The following is an 18,449-nucleotide window of genomic DNA, read 5'->3' as shown; positions in this document are numbered from 1 at the left end:
GCCACGCCCCTGGGGGGGGTCTCGACTCAACCCGGGGCCGTAGGGCGCCAGCGAGGGCCAGCGGGTAGCAGCCCCACAGCTACCTCTGGGAACGCACAGCCCTGCGCCCGCTGCTCCGGAACCTTAGACGACGCTCGGCTGCGCTGGGCCTCTAGCGGTTGCTAAGTGACGCCAGCGCGCAGCTGGCGCGGGCGCGGGCGCGGCCACGGAGCAGTGCGTGGGAGCGGGCGCGCGCCGCGGCGGCGGCGGCGGCGGCGGCGACGACGACGACGACGAACGCAGCGGCGGGGGCGGCGGCAGCTGTGGCGGCGGCGGCGGCGGCGGCGACCAGGGAGCCCAGTGGTCGAAAGAGGCGGCGGCCGTGGTGGTTGCGTCTCTGGGAAACATTGTTGGGGTGAGAGTCCTGGCGGGGGGAGGGGGCCCCCCCGCGGGGAGGGGAAGGACCCAGCCGCACCTGCTGCGCGGGCCCGGGTCTCGTGGACGCGCGCCCCGGCCTGCCCCGCGCCCAGCTTCACGCCCCCTCTGCCGACTCCCTCCGGGGGCGGGGGAAAGAGGGGACGGAAGTTCCTAACGGGGGCCCGCGACGGTCAATTTTCTTTTGTGGTGCCCCTGGCTCTTTGAGGTTAGGGTAGCTTATCTGGTTCTGGGACGAATGTAGGGAAAGTGTGTGGGAGACTACGAGAAGGTTCCGGGAGACCCTCGAACGGAAAAGTTAGAGCTGCAGGGCCCGGGAGGCCCCTGGCATCCCTCCTGATGGCCGCTTCCCCAGACCGGAAAGGGGTAGCAGCAGTGGCTCGTAGTGGGGGATGCGCCGGGTTGTCGAGGTGAACGCTGGCCCTTTATAGGGCCTTCTTTTTTGTAGCTCCCTCATCTCTGCCGTGCTTTCAGTCGGAAAAGATCTCTAATAAAATCAGAGTCTGGTGTGTCATGTTTTAGGGCACACCCACGTCTTGCAGAAGGAAGATACTGCTAAAGGTTTGGGCAGCCAACCTGTTGATTTAGGATTTCCAGCTTCACGTGGGGTCTAGAATAAATGCCTGTTCTCTCTGCCACCCCTTTGTCTTTGGGCATTGGTCTTTGCAAGCCTGTTCTGAGGCTGCTGACCTCTTCAAGTGTCTATTTTGGTCATACACTCACTTTTCCTATTGATTTTGCTACAGTCCTGTCATGTCATTGTCCAGGTCCTGAGAAGTATGAGAGGTTTCTTGCCCCTGTTCAAAAAGGAATCAGTAGATTTAGTATTTTTGAGTCGTTCAGTTTTGCCGCACTCTGACCCGGTGGATCAAACTGTCCATGGGGATTTCTTGGCAAAAATCTGGAGTGCTTTGCCATTTCCTTCACCAGTGGATTAAGACAAACAGGTTAAGCAGACTTACATAGCTAGTATTTAAGCTTGGATTTTGAACTCAGGTCTTCCTAACTCCAGATCCAGTACTCTATCCACCAAGCCACCTACCTGCCTCACTGACAAATAGTATTTATATACAGGACCTTAAAGAAAGACTCAGTTTCCTTACATTTTTGTTCCCAATATTGGTTTTTGGATAAATTTATGTCTTAAAAAGTACAACACATCAGAGCAGTGTCCTTACTCGAGTAAGGAAACTGGCATCTGTTATACTTACATAATAGCTAATGTTTATAAAAAGTTTAATATATGTCAGACATTGTGTTAAATGCTTTACAATTATTATCTCTGGACAAGGGAGTGTAGTGGTAGTACTAATGATGATAATAATAGCTAACATTTATATGGTTACTGTACCTTATATTCTAAGACTTTTGAGATTCCCACTTTAAGTGATTTTATTTTTGCAAAGCACTTTACCTATTATCATTTGATTCTCATAACAACCCTATGAGAAATGTAGGTGTTATTGTTATTGCCATTTTACAGATGAGAAAAGTGAGGCTAAGAGAGGTTAAATGATAGCTACTTAGAGTCTGAGGCAGGATGCAAACTCAGGTTTTTGAAATTCTAAAGCCAATACTCTTTGGTCTTCTAGGTCACCTATGTCATAATTAGAGATATGGAAAAAGGCAAGTATTTGTAGTCTCTTCTTCAACAAAAGATCAAATAAAAAAATATGATCAAAGTTTAAAAATATGTCTTTTAGTAGAGTCTAAAAGGTAATGTATTGTGGTCCTCTATAGCACAAAAATAAGTGTCACATTTAAGGGTCCTTAAAGTCTCAAGGCTGTTCCAAGTTTCTCACAATCTTAAACATTGTCAATAGACTATATCAGACCCATGATATTATCTATCTCTTCTCATCCAATACTCTCCCTTTCTTAGTCAAAGGTTTTGAAAAAAATTTATATTCTTTTCCTCTTATTCACTCCTCAATCTTTTGTGAGCTAACTTAGGACCTTGTCACTAAATGGAAACTAGTTTCTCCAGTGATCTCTAATTTGATAAAACTTAAGTTTTTTCTTATTCTCATCCTACTTGACTTTTCTGCTACATTTGATACTGTTGACCCTTCATATCCTGATTAGTCTTACTTTTTGGGAATTTCATGAAACTGCTCTCTTCTGATCTTCTTTCTACTTCTCTGGCTATTCCTTCACTGAGAGCATTGCTGTCATGTCCCAGTGATGGCAAACCTAACGTATGGATGGCAAATATGGCATGCAGAGCATGCAGCTGCTGTCCCTCTCCCCCCTTCAATACTGGAAAGGCAGAGGGACTCATTCAGACCTGCTCCCCTCCCCCTCCTCACCATGCTTGACCACATTTCTCCTATCACCTGCCCTCTCTGCTCAGTAGCCCAGTGAAAGCACACAGCAGGTAAGATGGGGTGGCTCACAGGCAGCAGAGCTGGAGGGGAGCAGAGCGCTTGGGCCCCTCCCTTCCTCCTCTCTATATTCCCTGAGGATTTGCCTCAATTCACCCAACTATTGGAAGCATTTTCTCCCTCCCCTGCGGGGGGAGGGAGGAGGGCTTGCCTGGCACTCAGTCAGGGTGAGGAGCCCACCACTCCATCTCTAAAAGGTTCACCATCACTGTCATATACTCTTTATCTGTGGGTGCTGCACAAGGCTCTGTCTTAGGACCTTTTTTTCTCTGTATATTCCTTTGGTGACCCCATTAGCTTCTATGAGTTTTAACTACTCTTTGGAGGAAGACAACTCCTGTATTTCTCTCAGTCTCTTCTGAACCACAGACCAGTATTACCAGTTTTCTGTCTGACATTTCAAAATGTTGGACATTTCAAAATGGATATCATGTAAACTCAATAACTTTCCATACAAACTTAGCCCTCCTCAATTCTTCCTGCTTCTGGCAAAATTGCCACCATTTCTCTAGTATCCCAGATTTGTAGCCTAGATATAATCCTTGATTCCTTACTTTCCTTCACCTTCCATATCATTTCAGTTAACAGATTTGTTTTTTTCTATCTGTAGACAATCTGTTTTCTCTTTACTCATACACTCTACCCAAGTCCAAGCCCTAATCACATCTTACTTAGATTAATGTAATAGCCTCTTAATTAGTCTCCCTTAAATCTTTCATCACTCTATTTCATCTTTCCTACATCTGTCATAGTTATTTTTATTTTGGCACAGATCTGAACCTGTCACATTTACCTACTCAATCAACTCCAGTGGCTCTGTTAGAAGAAATCTTGGTGGGACCTCACTCTGGTCCATAAGGCAAACCCAGGGAAAGAGAGGTAAAAGTAATTTATTAGCACACCAAAGCAGCAGCAAACACTTTGGTGCGGCCAGCCTGTATTTCAAATTCTGCCTGACTTGTATAGACCTGAATAAACAACTTCCATATAAGGACTGGTTGTTGTCCTTTGTACAGGAAGAGAACCAAAATGACATTAAGATGATGTCTTTTGAGCTGCTCAAAATTGTATTTAAGTGAGGCATAATTGTACAAAGTTGTCGGCCTCATTCTCTCTTCCAGACTCATTAAAGTCCAGTGGCAAGACAGAATTCAAGATGACTGGTGATGGCTCCAGATGCATTGCATGACCTAGGCTTCTTCGATGTCTAACCAAGTTCTAAGCATTCCACATTTGCTTCAGCCTCCTTCATGGCCTTTGCTAAAAATTGTTCTCATCTGCTTTGGGAAATCTTTGCCGTGTGTGGTGTTGACAATCTCCCTCTAATTCAGTGACAGGTTTGAGGTCTGTCAGCTATCGTCAACTGGGGCTAGCCCATCTGCTGAGATGGTCTACCCTGGTGTGAATGCTGAGCATGCTACAGCTTATTATAGCCATGGGTAAGAGAGCTGGGTGGCAGGTGGACACCAAAGGAGGAAAGCAGCCCTGAAAAGAGCTCCATGAGCTTTCATATCAGGGGTACTAGTCTTCCTTGAATACCCTGCATACTCCCTCCCACATAAAGGCAAAAGTATGTTGATTGGTGTCATGAAGTATGGGTTATATGCCACCTCAGTGTCTCCCTCATGTCCAAGTGTGCATGTGCAAGGCTATTTTTGGACCACCATTTCCTGCAGGATGGCTGCACATGTACCCAGAGTCTAGGCAAAGTTTAAACATAGGATCATTCAGACTGACTGCATAAATGGCTGACTTTGTGCAATCCTCACTTTGGTGCTAATCATATTCATATTGCCCCTCTACCCTCAACTGCATCATTTTAATCTTTCATGCTTGTAATTTGAGATTTGGCTTAGGAATCAGTTCTTTATGCCAAGGAAGGCATTGTAAACATAAGCAACACACATTCCCTTTGGGGAACAAAAGAGAAAAACTGCAAATAGATACTTCAGCCAGCAGAGATTGGGGAGCCAGGAGATTATCCATGCCATCTAATTTCCTGACCTCATGTCCAGTTTTGCTCATAACAGAAGTGTTGGCCTGACAATGTCACAAGCTCAAGGTGGTGAAAATTTCAAAAGATTACAGTGTTCTTTTTCCATTTAAAAGTGAGTGGAAGGACTCTTTTCTAGTTCATGGCAGTACAATTTGGTGTGTTGTATTTGTTTCTCTTATTGATTGCAAAAGAATAATCACATGAGTTCTGGATGTCTGATCCTATTCCCACCAGGGATATCCTTTCCCCTAAAGATCAAAGGACATCTAGCAGTTGATCCAGTTAAAAGGCATGGTTGCCCTGGTGGATGAGACACACATAAGTATTGGGCTCTTCTACCCATTTCCCTCTCTGCCACACCAACCCCTCATGTTCCTTAGCAAAAAGTAGTGCATAAAGTGCCAAAATGCTTTGTAGATAGTAGGTGAGAAATTAGATCAAAATTATCAGGTCAGATAAATGGCCAAGGACCACTAATTAATCTTGGGACCCTTTCTTAACTGGGTCCAGGAGCTGGCGAGGGGTTGTTTCTTCTGCTGGGCTGAGATCAGTCATGGCAAGCTTCATGTGGGAAAGATGTATCCAGGTTATTTGCTTAGCAACCTTGATGCCAGTATGACTAGTCAGCAGGACCTGGAAAAGTCCATTCCAGGAGATCTGGAGACTAGATGTCTTCTGATGTTGTAGATCAGTTGTTCCCAAACTTTTTTGGCCTACCGCCCCCTTTCCAGAAAAAAATATTACTTAGCAGCTCCTGGAAATTATGAAACTATTTATTGAACTCAGAATAGAATGTAATACAAAAAAAGTGTGGCCATCACCACTACCCTGGATCTCTGCAGCACTCACCAGGGGGCAGTAGTGCCCACTTTGGGGAATCACTGTTGTAGATTCTAAAATCAGGTAGAGAAGAACCAGGAGAGAGCAGTGTCTCAAAAATCTCCTGGCTTAAGTGGATGTACCTTCTCTTCCAAAGGCAGAGTTTGCATCAAGGCTGCCTCCTTCCAGACTTGAGGGAGAGAGAGAATTAGAGAGATCACATATCTTATTGGGCATTTATCCTCTGTGGCCAGGTTCAGGCTTGGAGAGTCCAGCCCCAAGTAGTAGTAGGTAGAGCAACTAAAAAGGGAAAGTACCTGAGACCATTTTAACTTGTTTTCTGGCATAGTTTTCCTCAAGATTTCTTAATTTCCCTTTCAACTTCCCCTTATGATTATGGATAATAAGGGGTATAGAGCCTTAAAGTTATCCCAAAACACTTGGAATGTTTAGTTATTTCTTTGGTAAAAGTGTGGCCTTTATACAGGAGTTGAACAGTTGACCAAAAAGGCAAGTAGATGCCATATGATGGACCTCTGCCTAAACATTGGGAGCAAATCATGACCAACAAACTTGCAGTATATCCCTGGGCATGGAGTTTTTGGCAATGGAGGCACAATAATCTTTTAGGTGAAGCCCATCTGGTACAACCCACAGGCCATATTGGAGAATGGCTTCATGTCAATTTCAGCATCTGTGACAATGGAAGCCTAATAGTCAATGGCTGGACTAGCAGAGAACATAAGCAATGTCTGTGGTGGCTCTCACAGAGCCCAGTGGGCAGTATATTTTGCCTTTTTGTCTGCAAACCAGTTGCCATTTTGCAAAAATGACCATCCTCTGGTATGGGCCAGGTAATGCACTACATAGGTGGCATTTGGGAAACAAGGAGAAGACAGAAAAATCAGGTAGAGAAGAAGAACCAAGAGAGAGCAGTGCCTTGAAAATCTAGAAGTTAAGTTATGCAAAATCCTGCAATTAGGTTAACTAATTAATCATTTTTTGTGATAGTTGTCTCCCCATATCTTCAAGTTTGGTGTGAAATTTTAGTTCTTTTTTCTTCTCACAAGTCAAGATGGCAGAGTTTTGTTCACTTGTTAGATGTACACTGTGTACAAGCACAGATCCAGAAACTGAACAGTACATGTATTGCTGCTAATAGAAAATTTATAACATTTGTTTTATGGTGATTCAGGTGAAAGAACAGCAGGAAAAAGACCATTTCTATAAACTCTAATCCAGGTCTTATTCTAATATTTCATTAACACTTCAAGCTCAGCCCCCAATATGAATAATTGTCTTTAAGTTTATATCTTCTACCTTATTACCATTTGCCTTATATCTATATTTTGTATATGCTATTCTGACCATTATTTTGATAAAAAGACATTTTTACTACTAAGTTGTCCATGGGCACTTACCTTCCTCTTCTATCCCCATGTCTAATTAGTCATCAACTGTTGTTGAATTTACCTCCACAACCTCTTTCAGACCTGGCCTAATTCAAGGCCTCATTACTGCATTAATTAGAAATTTTGCACCTTTGAACTTCATCTCCCAGCATCTCTTTCCCTTTATTCTCACATTTGTGTTGTTACATTGTTTGTATATAGTTGTGTAACTCTGCTGGAGCTCTCTCTCTTCCACGTGGGTGACTTGAGTGAGCTATCTCTTGACTCTAGCCTTTTAGTTTCCTTTTTGCTTCAAGTTAAATTTTAATAAATCTTATGAAATAATACTTGGAGTATTTTGGATATTAATTTTAATTCTCACATTACCTCCTACCTAAGCTATTGGTTTCTCTGCTTCTGATCTAACCTCTCCAATTCAACTTCCCTATAGCAATAGAATGCTCTTCCTAAGTCCCAAGTCTGATGACATCTCTCTCCTGCTAAAACATCTTCAGGGTTTGATTCTAGTAAAGTATGAAGACTCCATAGCCTAAAGCCTTTCATAATTTGACTTTAGCTTGCTTTTTTAGATTTATTTCACATTATTCCCCTTTGTGCATGCACACAACATTTCAGCCATTCAGGCTTATTTTCTGTTCTGTAAATTCAGTATTCCATTTCCTGCTTGTGTTTCTTGTGCTTAGAAGGAACTGTCTAGTCATTTTTTTTAAACCCTTACCTTCTGTCTAGAATAAATACTGTGTATTGGTTCCAAGACAGAAGAGAAGTAAGGGCTACGCAATTGGAGTTTAGTGACTTGTCCAGGGTTACATTACTAGAAAGTATTTGAAGTCAGCAGGACCTCCCATCTCTAGACCTGGCTCTCATTTTACTGAGTCATCTAGGTGCCCCCAAATGATAACTGATAATTTACAGAGGCTTAAAAAATTTTTTTTTAAAAACCCTTACCTTCTATCTTAGAATTGGTGTTAGTTGCAAGGCATAAAGGAAATAGTAAAGGATAGGCAATTGGAGTTAATTGACTTGTCCCGGCCTGGTGCTCTATACACTGAGCCACTTTGTTGCATTCCCCACCTTCCCCCACCCCCTAGTCATTTTTGCCTCTTAGAATCAGTGTAAGGTAGTAGATAGAGGACAGAATTTAGAGTCAAAGAATCCTAGATTCTGATCCTGTTTCTGACATGGTGTGACCATGAGCAAGTCACTTCCTGTGCCTGAGTTTCCTTATTTATAAAATAGACAATACCTGTAGTTACCTACCTCACAGGTGTATGGTGGGGTTCAAATGAGGTAATGCCTGTAAAGTGATTTGTAATTTTTAGGACACCATAAATGTCAGTTACTATTCTTTTAAGTCTCAGGACCTCACCGAAGCCAGGCCTCATCATTTTCCTAGTTGTGCTCTGTACTGCGTTGTGTTTTCCCAAGAAGCCTTCAGCAGTTAAGTGACTTGCCTATATAGACATAACAAGTATGTGTCAGAGGCTGATTTGAGATATTCAGGTCTTCCAGTCTCCAAGGTTGGTCTTCTATCTACAATGCTAGGTTGCACATAGTAGGGAACTTAATAAATGTTTGTTAAACTGAATTATAATCGTGACTTCAGTACAACATAAGTAAACCTCAACCTAATATGTTGCAAAATCCCATTATAATGTTATCAAATGAGCATTAGAGGTAAGATGCTGGCTAGATAGGTGACATAGTGCATAAAGCACCAGGACTGGAGCTAAGTAGACCTCAGTTCAAATCTGGTCTTGGAAACTTACTATCTGTGTAAAATGGGGATGATAATAACACTACCTCCCAGGATTGCTGGGATGGTCAAATGAGATAATATTTTTAAAATGTTTGCCACAGTATCTGTCACATAGTAAGCACTATATAAATAATAATAATAATTGTTAATACTGTTATTAGCTCTTAAAAGCCAATGATGGTATTTACTCCTCTGAGGGTCAGTTTTCTTATTGTTAACCCCATTGCATATGAAATTAACTGCCCTGTTTACATTATTTTACTCAAAGGTATATTTTTGAGATTGGAGATCTAGTGGAAAGATAATCTTTCTCTTGCCATAAAACTAAAATTTTATCACTTGATTAGTTATTTTTCTATAACATTAAAAAAAACCACACATAAAAGGCTGTCAGGCAGTAACATTGCCATGCATGAGCCTTGGAGAAAGTGATGTAGCTATAGCAATGGTTGGCTATTGGTGCAGTAGCAATGAGAGAGGATATATTAAAGTTGGGAGTAGTGACTAGATGTTTGACAAGGAGAATGTAATAGCTGTCCAGTTGAGATGATTAGTGCTATTTGTGGGTATCCAATATACTCTTCACATCTTAAATCTGATTTGTGTGTGTACATATATTTTTTTAATGGAAGCAGCAGCAGATTTTTATAAGAGTTTTATTTTTAATCTAATTAGTTTAGCAATCACCAATTTCTTGCTAGGATTTTCCCCAGGCATAAAATGTTTGAAGAAATATTGTTAGTGAAACTACTCCTTTATAAGAACCTGACTTTTAAAAGTTAATCAGTATTTCCTTTCATATTTAATGAAAGTCTATTTTGAAATTTGTTTATATATTTAAAAAAAAACTTGCTTCATTCTGTATAGCAGTGATTCCCAAAGTGGGCGCCACCGCCCCCTGGTGGGTGCTACAACGATGCAGGGTAGCGGTGATAGCCACACTTTTTTTATATTACATTCTATTCTGAGTTCAATAGTTTCATAATTTCCAGGGGGTTCTAAGTAATATTTTTTTTCTGGAAAGGGGACGGTACTGCTGTATAGGAATTCTTATTGAAATTTGTGACTAAGCATAATTTATTTTGAGGCTTTGCTTATAGACGTTGGGAATCATTCTCTTCTGATTCTGTGTCTTGAAATATCCCTGTTGTCATAATAGAGCTTTAATGGTGGGAGGTTGGTTTTTGGAGGGGGGATGTTTACTTTGTCTTTCATTTTTACTTCCTGAATTAGGACCTTGTGTTAGAGCCAAACTTTCCTATTTCTAGTGGGAATGTCTGGCCCTGGCTCTGCCCTATTTTGTATTTTCAGTCTTGTTGATGCTATCTCTGAATATTAAATGCTGTGACCTTCACGGATCTCAGAGGCAGCTCAGACTTGGAGACTCTGACACTGTACACAAACTAGTCTAATCTAGGGTGAAGTCTTATTGCTGCCTTCCTGGCCTGAGCTTTACAAGCTCCTGACATTGGTTTGGCTTTGTGAGATGTAACTATAGGCTTGTCTGTGGTTAGACCTTCAATATATTGCTCTAGTATACAGCAAGCTGGAAAGCTCTGCAAGTTCAGAGGCATGGAAGTATAGTCTTCCCCTTGATTTGGGCTTCCTTTTCTTATTAAGCTGTAGACTTCAAACTGGGCTGGGAGTTGAATCTGAGACCCTTTTCCAGTTCATCAGTCAACTCATTTATTTTATTATACGACAAAGAACTATGCTAACCACTGGAGATTCAAGGAAAGGCAAAACACTCAAAACAACAGGGAGCTCAAGGTTTAATGGGGAGATATGAAGATAACTAACTACAATAAGACATGTATAGAGTAAATTGAGAATAGTCTCAGGGAAAGCCCCAAGATTAACAAGACTAGAAAAGGTTTTTTGTGCAAGACTTTAGCCAGGCCTTAAATGAAGCCAGGAGGCAAAGATGAGAGAGTATTTCAAGTATGGGAAGTGGCAAGTGAAAATGCCTAAAATCAGGATATGGATTGTCTTGTTTGATGAACAAGGAGACCAGTATCACTGAATTAGAGAGTGATGAAGAGTAAAGTGTATGAAGACTGGAAAGGTAGGAGGGGAATAGTTTTGAAGATCTTTGAATGCCAACCAGGATTTTATATTTGGTCCTTGAGGTGATAAGGGGCCTTTAGAGTTTATTGAATGGCAGTGAGGGGACGTGAAATGGGCAGATCTGAGTTTATATAGGAAGATTAATTTGACAACTAGAATGGAAAAGAGATTTGAGGCAAGGAGACCAACCTGTTGACTGAATAGTCCAGGTGATAAGGGCTTGGACCTTGTGTGGTGGCAGAGGAGGAAAGCTGGTGTATACTAGAGATATTTTGAAGGCAAAGTTAACAAGACTTCACAACAGATTGGATATCGGAATGGGAGAAGAGTGAACAGTTGAAAATGACTTCTAGGTTGTGATCCGGGGTGACTGGGAAGATTATGGTATCCTCAAAAGTAACAGGGAAGTTATTTGGAAAGAGGGAGGGTTTTGGGGAAAAGATAATGAACAAGTTCAGTTTTGGACACATTAAATTCAACCCTGAAGTTTGACATGTCTGAAAGAGACTTGGATATGCAAGTTTGGAGGTCAGGAGAGAAGTTAAGGCTAGTTAATTAGACCTGAGAATTAACAGCATAAAGATAATAATGGAATCCGTGATAAATATACAAGCAAAATAGCATGGAGGGAAAAGAGGGTCTGGAACAGAGTCCCATGGGACAGTGGTATCAAGGACTCCCCTCATTTTCCAATTTTTTGCCACCACAAAGAGCTCGGCAATGATGTTAAACATTTCTTAATTAAATTCTCATTTAATCTAGTTTGAGCTGTACTTGGGGAGTTATTTAGGCAGCCAGCAAATTTAACACCTCTGTTGTGGGGCACTCACCTTTAGCTGACCTGGCTGAATCTCCGACATGGGAGCCTAAGAAGTGGTCACCCAGGTAGGAGGATAGGACCAGGAGTACTAGAAAACTAGGGAGAAAAGTAGATTAAGGAGAAGAGATTTATTGACAATGTCAGAGCTATAGAGAAGTCAAAGAAAAAGAATTGAAAATAACCATTAATTTGACATTTATGAGCTGATTGGAGAGAGCAGTTTTGGTTGAATGATGGCCTTGAAAGCCAGCCCAAAGGGAATTAAAAGAGTCATAGGAAAGGAAATGGAGACATCAGTTATATGCAGCTTACTTTAGCCACAAAAAAAGAAAAGATATGGGACACAGCTAATTAAGATATGTGGATCAAGTCAGGATTTTTTGATGTTAGGGGAAAATGGGTATGTTTGTAGGCTTTAGAGAAGCCGACAGGAAGAGATTGAAGATGAGTGTGAGGATAAGAGAAGAGCCATTCTGTTGGAGAAGACTCGCTAGAATGTGAAATTGCTTGTGTAGGTAGAGGGCTTTCACATATTTCATGTGAAACATAAGTGAAGGAGAAGCTAGTGGCAGAAGACTATTTGGGAGATAAAGATAAGGAATGGAGAAGAGTGTTCTCATCCTCAATGACCCCAGTTTTTCAGTGAAATATGAGGTAAGGGATAGGGGTAAAAAAATAATAATAGCTAACATTTTTTATGACCTTTACCATATTATAGGTGAGAAAACAGATAAAGATTAAGTGACTTGTCCAGGGCCTCACAGCTAGGAAGTGTCTGAGGTTAGATTTGAACCCAGGACTTCCCATCTCTGGGCAATGTTCAGTTTTAAGGAAGAATGAAAGGTTTGGAAGAGCCTCTTGGTGAATGTGACAATGAGTTAATTAGGGAATTAAAAAGATTGTTTTGGAGCAGTGAGGGCCCAGTTGAGATAAATTTTATTTTTTTATTAATTTATATAAATATAAATTTTAATGTATTGAATTAGCATGATTGCATGATGTTTTCCCCCATATAGCAGCACATGAGTAGAGCAAGGACAGCAGAAAGTTCAAGGTTGAGATTTGCCAAGGCAAGATTGGTAATTAAGAGAAGAGAACTTTGTAGAATTGAACTGTTTACCAAGAGGTCAAGATGGTAAAAGGAGAATGTCTATCCCTAACGCATGGGGTGCAGGATCTAGAAAGAACTGATCCATTTTGAGGCTTTGGAGTTCATAGTGAGGAGGAAAAACAAAGTTTGGTTTTGCAAGGCAGAGGGAGAGATACTGTGACAGTAGATTATGATCAGATAAAAAGTTTCAGAGTTTATGCACATCACACATTTCTGGATGAAGATGGCATGATCATCTTTATGTGTGGCTTAGGTAGGGGTGGAGTGGGGCATGGGAAATGAGTAAGTTGTGTTAACTGTTGTAAGGTTAGGTTACTTGAGGAAATAACAAAGTGTATGTTGAAGTCCCCTCTGTGAAAGCAGGGGTTGAGAAGTAGAGAAAGACTTGTGAGCTAGGGACTATACTAAATTGATTAAAGGAGTGTGTCTTGGAGAGGTTGAGAGTCAAAAGTAGCTTTTGGTAGGCAATGATTGAGTCAACCTCAGAGGATGTGTGGTGGCAATGGAGGGAGCAAGGAGCATTCCATTTCTCCTTCTTTGATCAGTGAGTTCTGGGAATAGGGAAAGTGCAGGCAGTTCTGAAAAGGGCAAGTAGGGAGTCTGTGTTATCAGGACCTTGCCAAATCTCAGTGAGAGCTAGAAGATGGAAGGAGTAGGGAAGCAAAAGGTGTAAGATGAAAGCAGTTTTGTCTATGAAGTAGGTATTCCAGAAACCATAGATGGAAGGTGTGGGTAGCTTTAGAGTGGGACATTGGTGGTTAGAGTTAGGTTGAGGTAAATGAGACCAGACAGTTGGGGTTAGGGAACATGTTTTGAATGATGACCATTAATGTTCAAAATCACTGGGAAGGGGAGGTTATCATGAACAAGTATCAGTTTATTAATCTTTTAAAAATTAATTAGGGAGTTTATCATTATTTCTAGGGGTTTGGCCTCAAGGTAAATTCTTTAATGGATCTTAGTCATCTCATATAAGGGGACTAGTTGGGAAATTGATGAATTAGTGTTTCCTTTTTTCCCCCTAAGGCAGGAGATCCACTGAATATGTGAGGGAAATGGTGATTTTCTCCTCCCTCAGAATGGAGGAGATTAATGCTTAGTAGAATGGCTTTTCTTCTCTTCCCTTTTATGGCTAGAAGACTAGTAGACTAGAATGGAGACCTGGCTTGGTGAATGGAATTTTGTAATTGTACCTATCCTTTGTTTGGCCAGTAAGGTATAGGATCCCCTTTTCTAGATCAAAGTCCAATTGACACTTTCCTAGTCTTAAGCTTTGCAAATTTCTTTTCTAGGTTTGGGTCTGAGCCACATAGCTTTGGATTTGTCCATAAATGATGTGCCAGTAGACTGCTGCTGACACAGTCATTATTAGTTATATTACATCAAATTACCAAAGGTATACTTTACAGAACTTGATACAATACTAGCAAAAATTCATTTTGAAAAACAAAAGACCTATAACATCAAGGGAAATGAGGAAAAGGGGATGGCCAGGAGGATTAGATACTTGCAACCAGGAAATTAAAATTCATTTCCAAGTCCTGACATTTATTGTTAGCTGTGTGACCCTGGGCAGGTAACCTAACCATTCTGTTCCACTGTATCGTCATTATTAAAATGAGATATTTCATTACCTACCTCATAGAGCTGCAGAGCCAAAACACAACAATTTTGTAAACCTTAAAGTTCTATGTAAATGTGAGCTGTTATTATTACTAATAATCCTGTCATAGGAATGGTTGAAGGCCTCTCTGGTGTGGGGGAAGAAAAGACTTAAGGGCATTATGAATGCTAATTTCAAATATATTAAGGGCTTCCAATAAAAACGTATTAGGCTTAAATTCTTAATCAAAGAGTTCTGTATTCTTTTCACTGTTATCAAACTCATGACATTATACCAGAGGAAACTTATGAGCAACTTAATGACTACCTTCAAATAATGGAAGGGTTTTTATGTAGAAGGATCTGACTTATTTTATTTGGCCCTGTAGGACAGAACAAGTCCCAGTGGGTGAAAGTAATGGAGGCAGACTCTAAGGGAAACCTTCATAACAATAAGAGCTGTCAAAAAATGGAATGAGCTGCCTTTGGAGTTTGTAAGCAAAGCCTGTGAATACTTTTGGGGGATGTTATAGATAGGATTAATTCTTTTGTTAGGGTTGGACTATCACTGACTTTTGAGGTTTTCCTTGAACATGGAAATTTATGATTTTCTTAACTCTTTGACTTCAGAGGACAGAACTAAGTTGTGGAGAGGCAGATTTCAACTCAATATCAAGAATTTTCCAATAATTAGAGCTATCTGAAATGATGTAGGCTACTTTGTGTGAGATACTGTTTTCACTGGAAATATTTAAAAAATGGCTGAATGCTAATCACTATAGGGCATTGTAAAGGAGATTACCTTATTGAGTGGTGTGAAAAATATGGAGGCACCAGGGATGTTACAATAAATCTAAATGGTTGTGGGTACACACACTGGGTTGTAGGAGAGACTGGACCAGGATAAGGAGACCAGAGTATACAGCTAAGCTGTTGCTAACTAACAAAAAATGGCTGTTGCCAACTGTCACCACTGGGCCAGAGTCTTTGAAACCAACAGGCAAGGTAAAAGGTTTTAACAGGTTTAATTATGTTTAACTAAAAGGTGCGATAAGGGATTCTACTCTAAAACTTAAATGGCAAAACCACAAAGTAAGGGGAGGACTTCTCTACTCTAAATCTTAGTGATCTAGCAGGCAGAGCCCAAAGGAGCAGTAATGGAGTCTCTGGGAGGCTGCATCAAACCTGGTTCCAGCCAGGGTTTGACCAGCACAGCTAAGGGCTGAGGGTGGCTTTGGGGTTCTCACTGTAATCCACCGATGATCATAGGATGTCAAAAGCCAAGGTGGTCCAAGGTATCCAAGTAGAGAGGGTGTGCTTGAGATGCTATCCACCAGATCCCAAACTCCTCCTTCCCTTGGTGCTGCTCTGTAGTTCTTGTCCCCTTGCTAGATGCCACCACCACACAGGATCCCAGGGAAAACAGGTTGCAAGGTGTCCTTAACTCTGAGATCTCCCAGGGCTAACAACTGTTTGTGCCAACCCCTAATAGAGTCTTTTTCAGGGCACAAGCACCTACTTCCTGCTCCTTCATTCCATCTTGGAATGTTCCAGTCCTTCCTGCTAGGTCAACCTTAATACTTAATTACTAACTAATCTTTCTCACAACAGTAGGAAGTTGTTCTACCTGGCCTTCCAACTTCTAAAATGAAATTTTGGGAAAATGTTCTTAAGTTTAATTTTGTTTTATTCTGTACTTAACTAACATCAAATAAAATGAGCATTTCTTTATACAGGGTTTAATAATAATATAAAAATAGGTATTAAAACTGCATTTTGACTTTTGGGACATGATGTACATAGTACAACAGAAAAGGGATTTATACATAAAACTATATAACTATTAAAAATCATGTAATAAATATATAACAAATAAAAACTATAACAATATAAATGTAATCTTAATAAATATCTTATGTATAGCTCGTTTTTCTTCTTTAAGTATAAGTTGAAATATAATGTATTTATATATACATTTAAGTATAATAAAAATGTAATAAAGCCACAAAATTTTTTAAAGTGTCCTGCTTGTTTGTGATTACCTTTCTTTTGTTCCTTTACATTTTAAAAAAATGTGTCAGCGACACTCCTTTTTTCCCTTTTCCTTTTTCAGTCTATCCTAGTCCTATTTCATTTTTCAACCCTAAAAGTAAAATAAAAGAAAAACAAAAAATAATATTGCATTGTCATAAGTTTCCAACATGAACTTTTGGAAAGATGCTGGTGAGGGAATGCTCTGTAATATTAAGGGGCATGGAAAACAAGTACACTACTACTCTACTGTTGGTGGAGCTGATTTGGTATGGCCATTCTTGAAAGCAATTTGAAATTATGTCCAAAAAGGTCTCTAAACTCTTCATACTTTTTGCCTAGTCCAGTGATACCAGGACTAGGTCTGAGCCCAAAAGAGTAAAAAGAAAGAGAGAAAGGACTTATATATACAAAAATATAGTAACTCTTTTCATATTAGCCAAAGACCAGATTTTAAGGGGATACCCACCTATTTGAGAACAGCTAAACAAATTATGGTATATAATTAGTAGAATATTGTACCATGAGGAATGATAAAATGGACAGTTTCAGAGAAAACTGGGCAGACTTCCATGAACTGATGAGTGAAATAAGCAGAAGTTTATTCAAATGACATTACACAGGATAACCACTAGACGAAGTTTCCTAGCTACTTCCTGTCAAAAAGATGTTGGACCTAAAATGTAGAATGAGACATACATTATTGGACATGGCCAATATGGGAATTTGCTGGACTATGCATATTTGCTATGAGGGTTTTATTTTGATTTTTTATTGTACAATTTGTGGAGAAGTAGAAGACAGGTAGTAAAAAAGTAATATTCATTTATAAACACTATATGATAGATACTTTTGTTCAGCACTTCATAAATATCTCAATTGAAATAATAAATGCATTTTAAATAAATGCAAAAAATATTGAGACATGTTGATAGAATGTAAGAGGGCTAGGGATCAGAATACTAAGAATAGGAAGAGGACCTATTTCTTTTGGAGAAAGTCTTTAGAAAAAAATCTTTGCTCTCTGTTTTTGCATTTGTCATTTCTGGATATATCTTCCCCTTCCCTTTCTCTTGACTCTTTCACCTGCATTACTCAGAGCTTTCCTTTGTAACAAAGAAAAACAGGCGGAAGTAAGGAACTTAGTTCATACATCTAACTATACAATATTCCATCTCCATACCCCTTTAAGGATTTGGTTCTTCCTTTACTTTGCATAATCAGTTTAGAGAAGTCTTCCATTATTTCTTTGAATTCATTAGTCTGTATGCTAAACTCCATTTCTTCAAGACAAGGAAGGTGGTGCATTTCTTTCTCATTTCTGGGTCCAAAATTGATCATTACTGTTGCTTTTTCCATTCAGCTTTACTTGAGGGGTATTTTAAAAGAGTTCTTTTCATTTATATTTTAATAGCAATTGTTTTCCAAGTTTCACTCTGTAATGTACACAGTTATTCTTATCGCCGAAATGCAATTATTTGGCATGATACTGTGGAAAAACTGGTTTTAGAGTTATTGGACCTGAGTTAAATTCTGGTTCTGCCATATACTACTCGTGTTCACCTTTATAGGCTTGAGGTTCGTCATATTTGTAAAATGAAGAGTTAGAAGTAGATCATTTCCACAGTCTTTTAAGCTCTAAAACCTATGTTCTTATGGAAGAGACATATGGATGTGACAGTTTTGGCAGAGAAGATAGATTAAAAAGAGATAGTGACTAAGATGACCTTCTTAAATATAAACTCTTTTAAGGGTAGAGACTTTTTAATTTTGTTAAAAATTGGAGGTTAGCACAATACCATCCATATAATAAGTATTCTATAAATGCACCTTAGATTTGGATTGTTTATTTTATAGGCTTACTAAGGACTGAGCTAGGACAAAGGTTGTGCTTTAGGCATGGATAAAGAGGACATTTTTTTATCTTAGCAGTTAGCTGGAACCAGGAAAGATAGTTTTTTGTTGTTGTTGTTGTTTTTTTCTGATTCTGACAGTGACTTCTTGAGCATTTGTTCAGATTTTTAAATTGTAGAT

The sequence above is a fragment of the Gracilinanus agilis genome, chromosome 4 (genome assembly GCF_016433145.1).
Source record: "Gracilinanus agilis isolate LMUSP501 chromosome 4, AgileGrace, whole genome shotgun sequence".
Classification (NCBI taxonomy): domain Eukaryota; kingdom Metazoa; phylum Chordata; class Mammalia; order Didelphimorphia; family Didelphidae; genus Gracilinanus; species Gracilinanus agilis.
The sequence above is the reverse complement of the archived record's forward strand: the minus strand, read 5'-3'. Positions refer to the sequence as shown.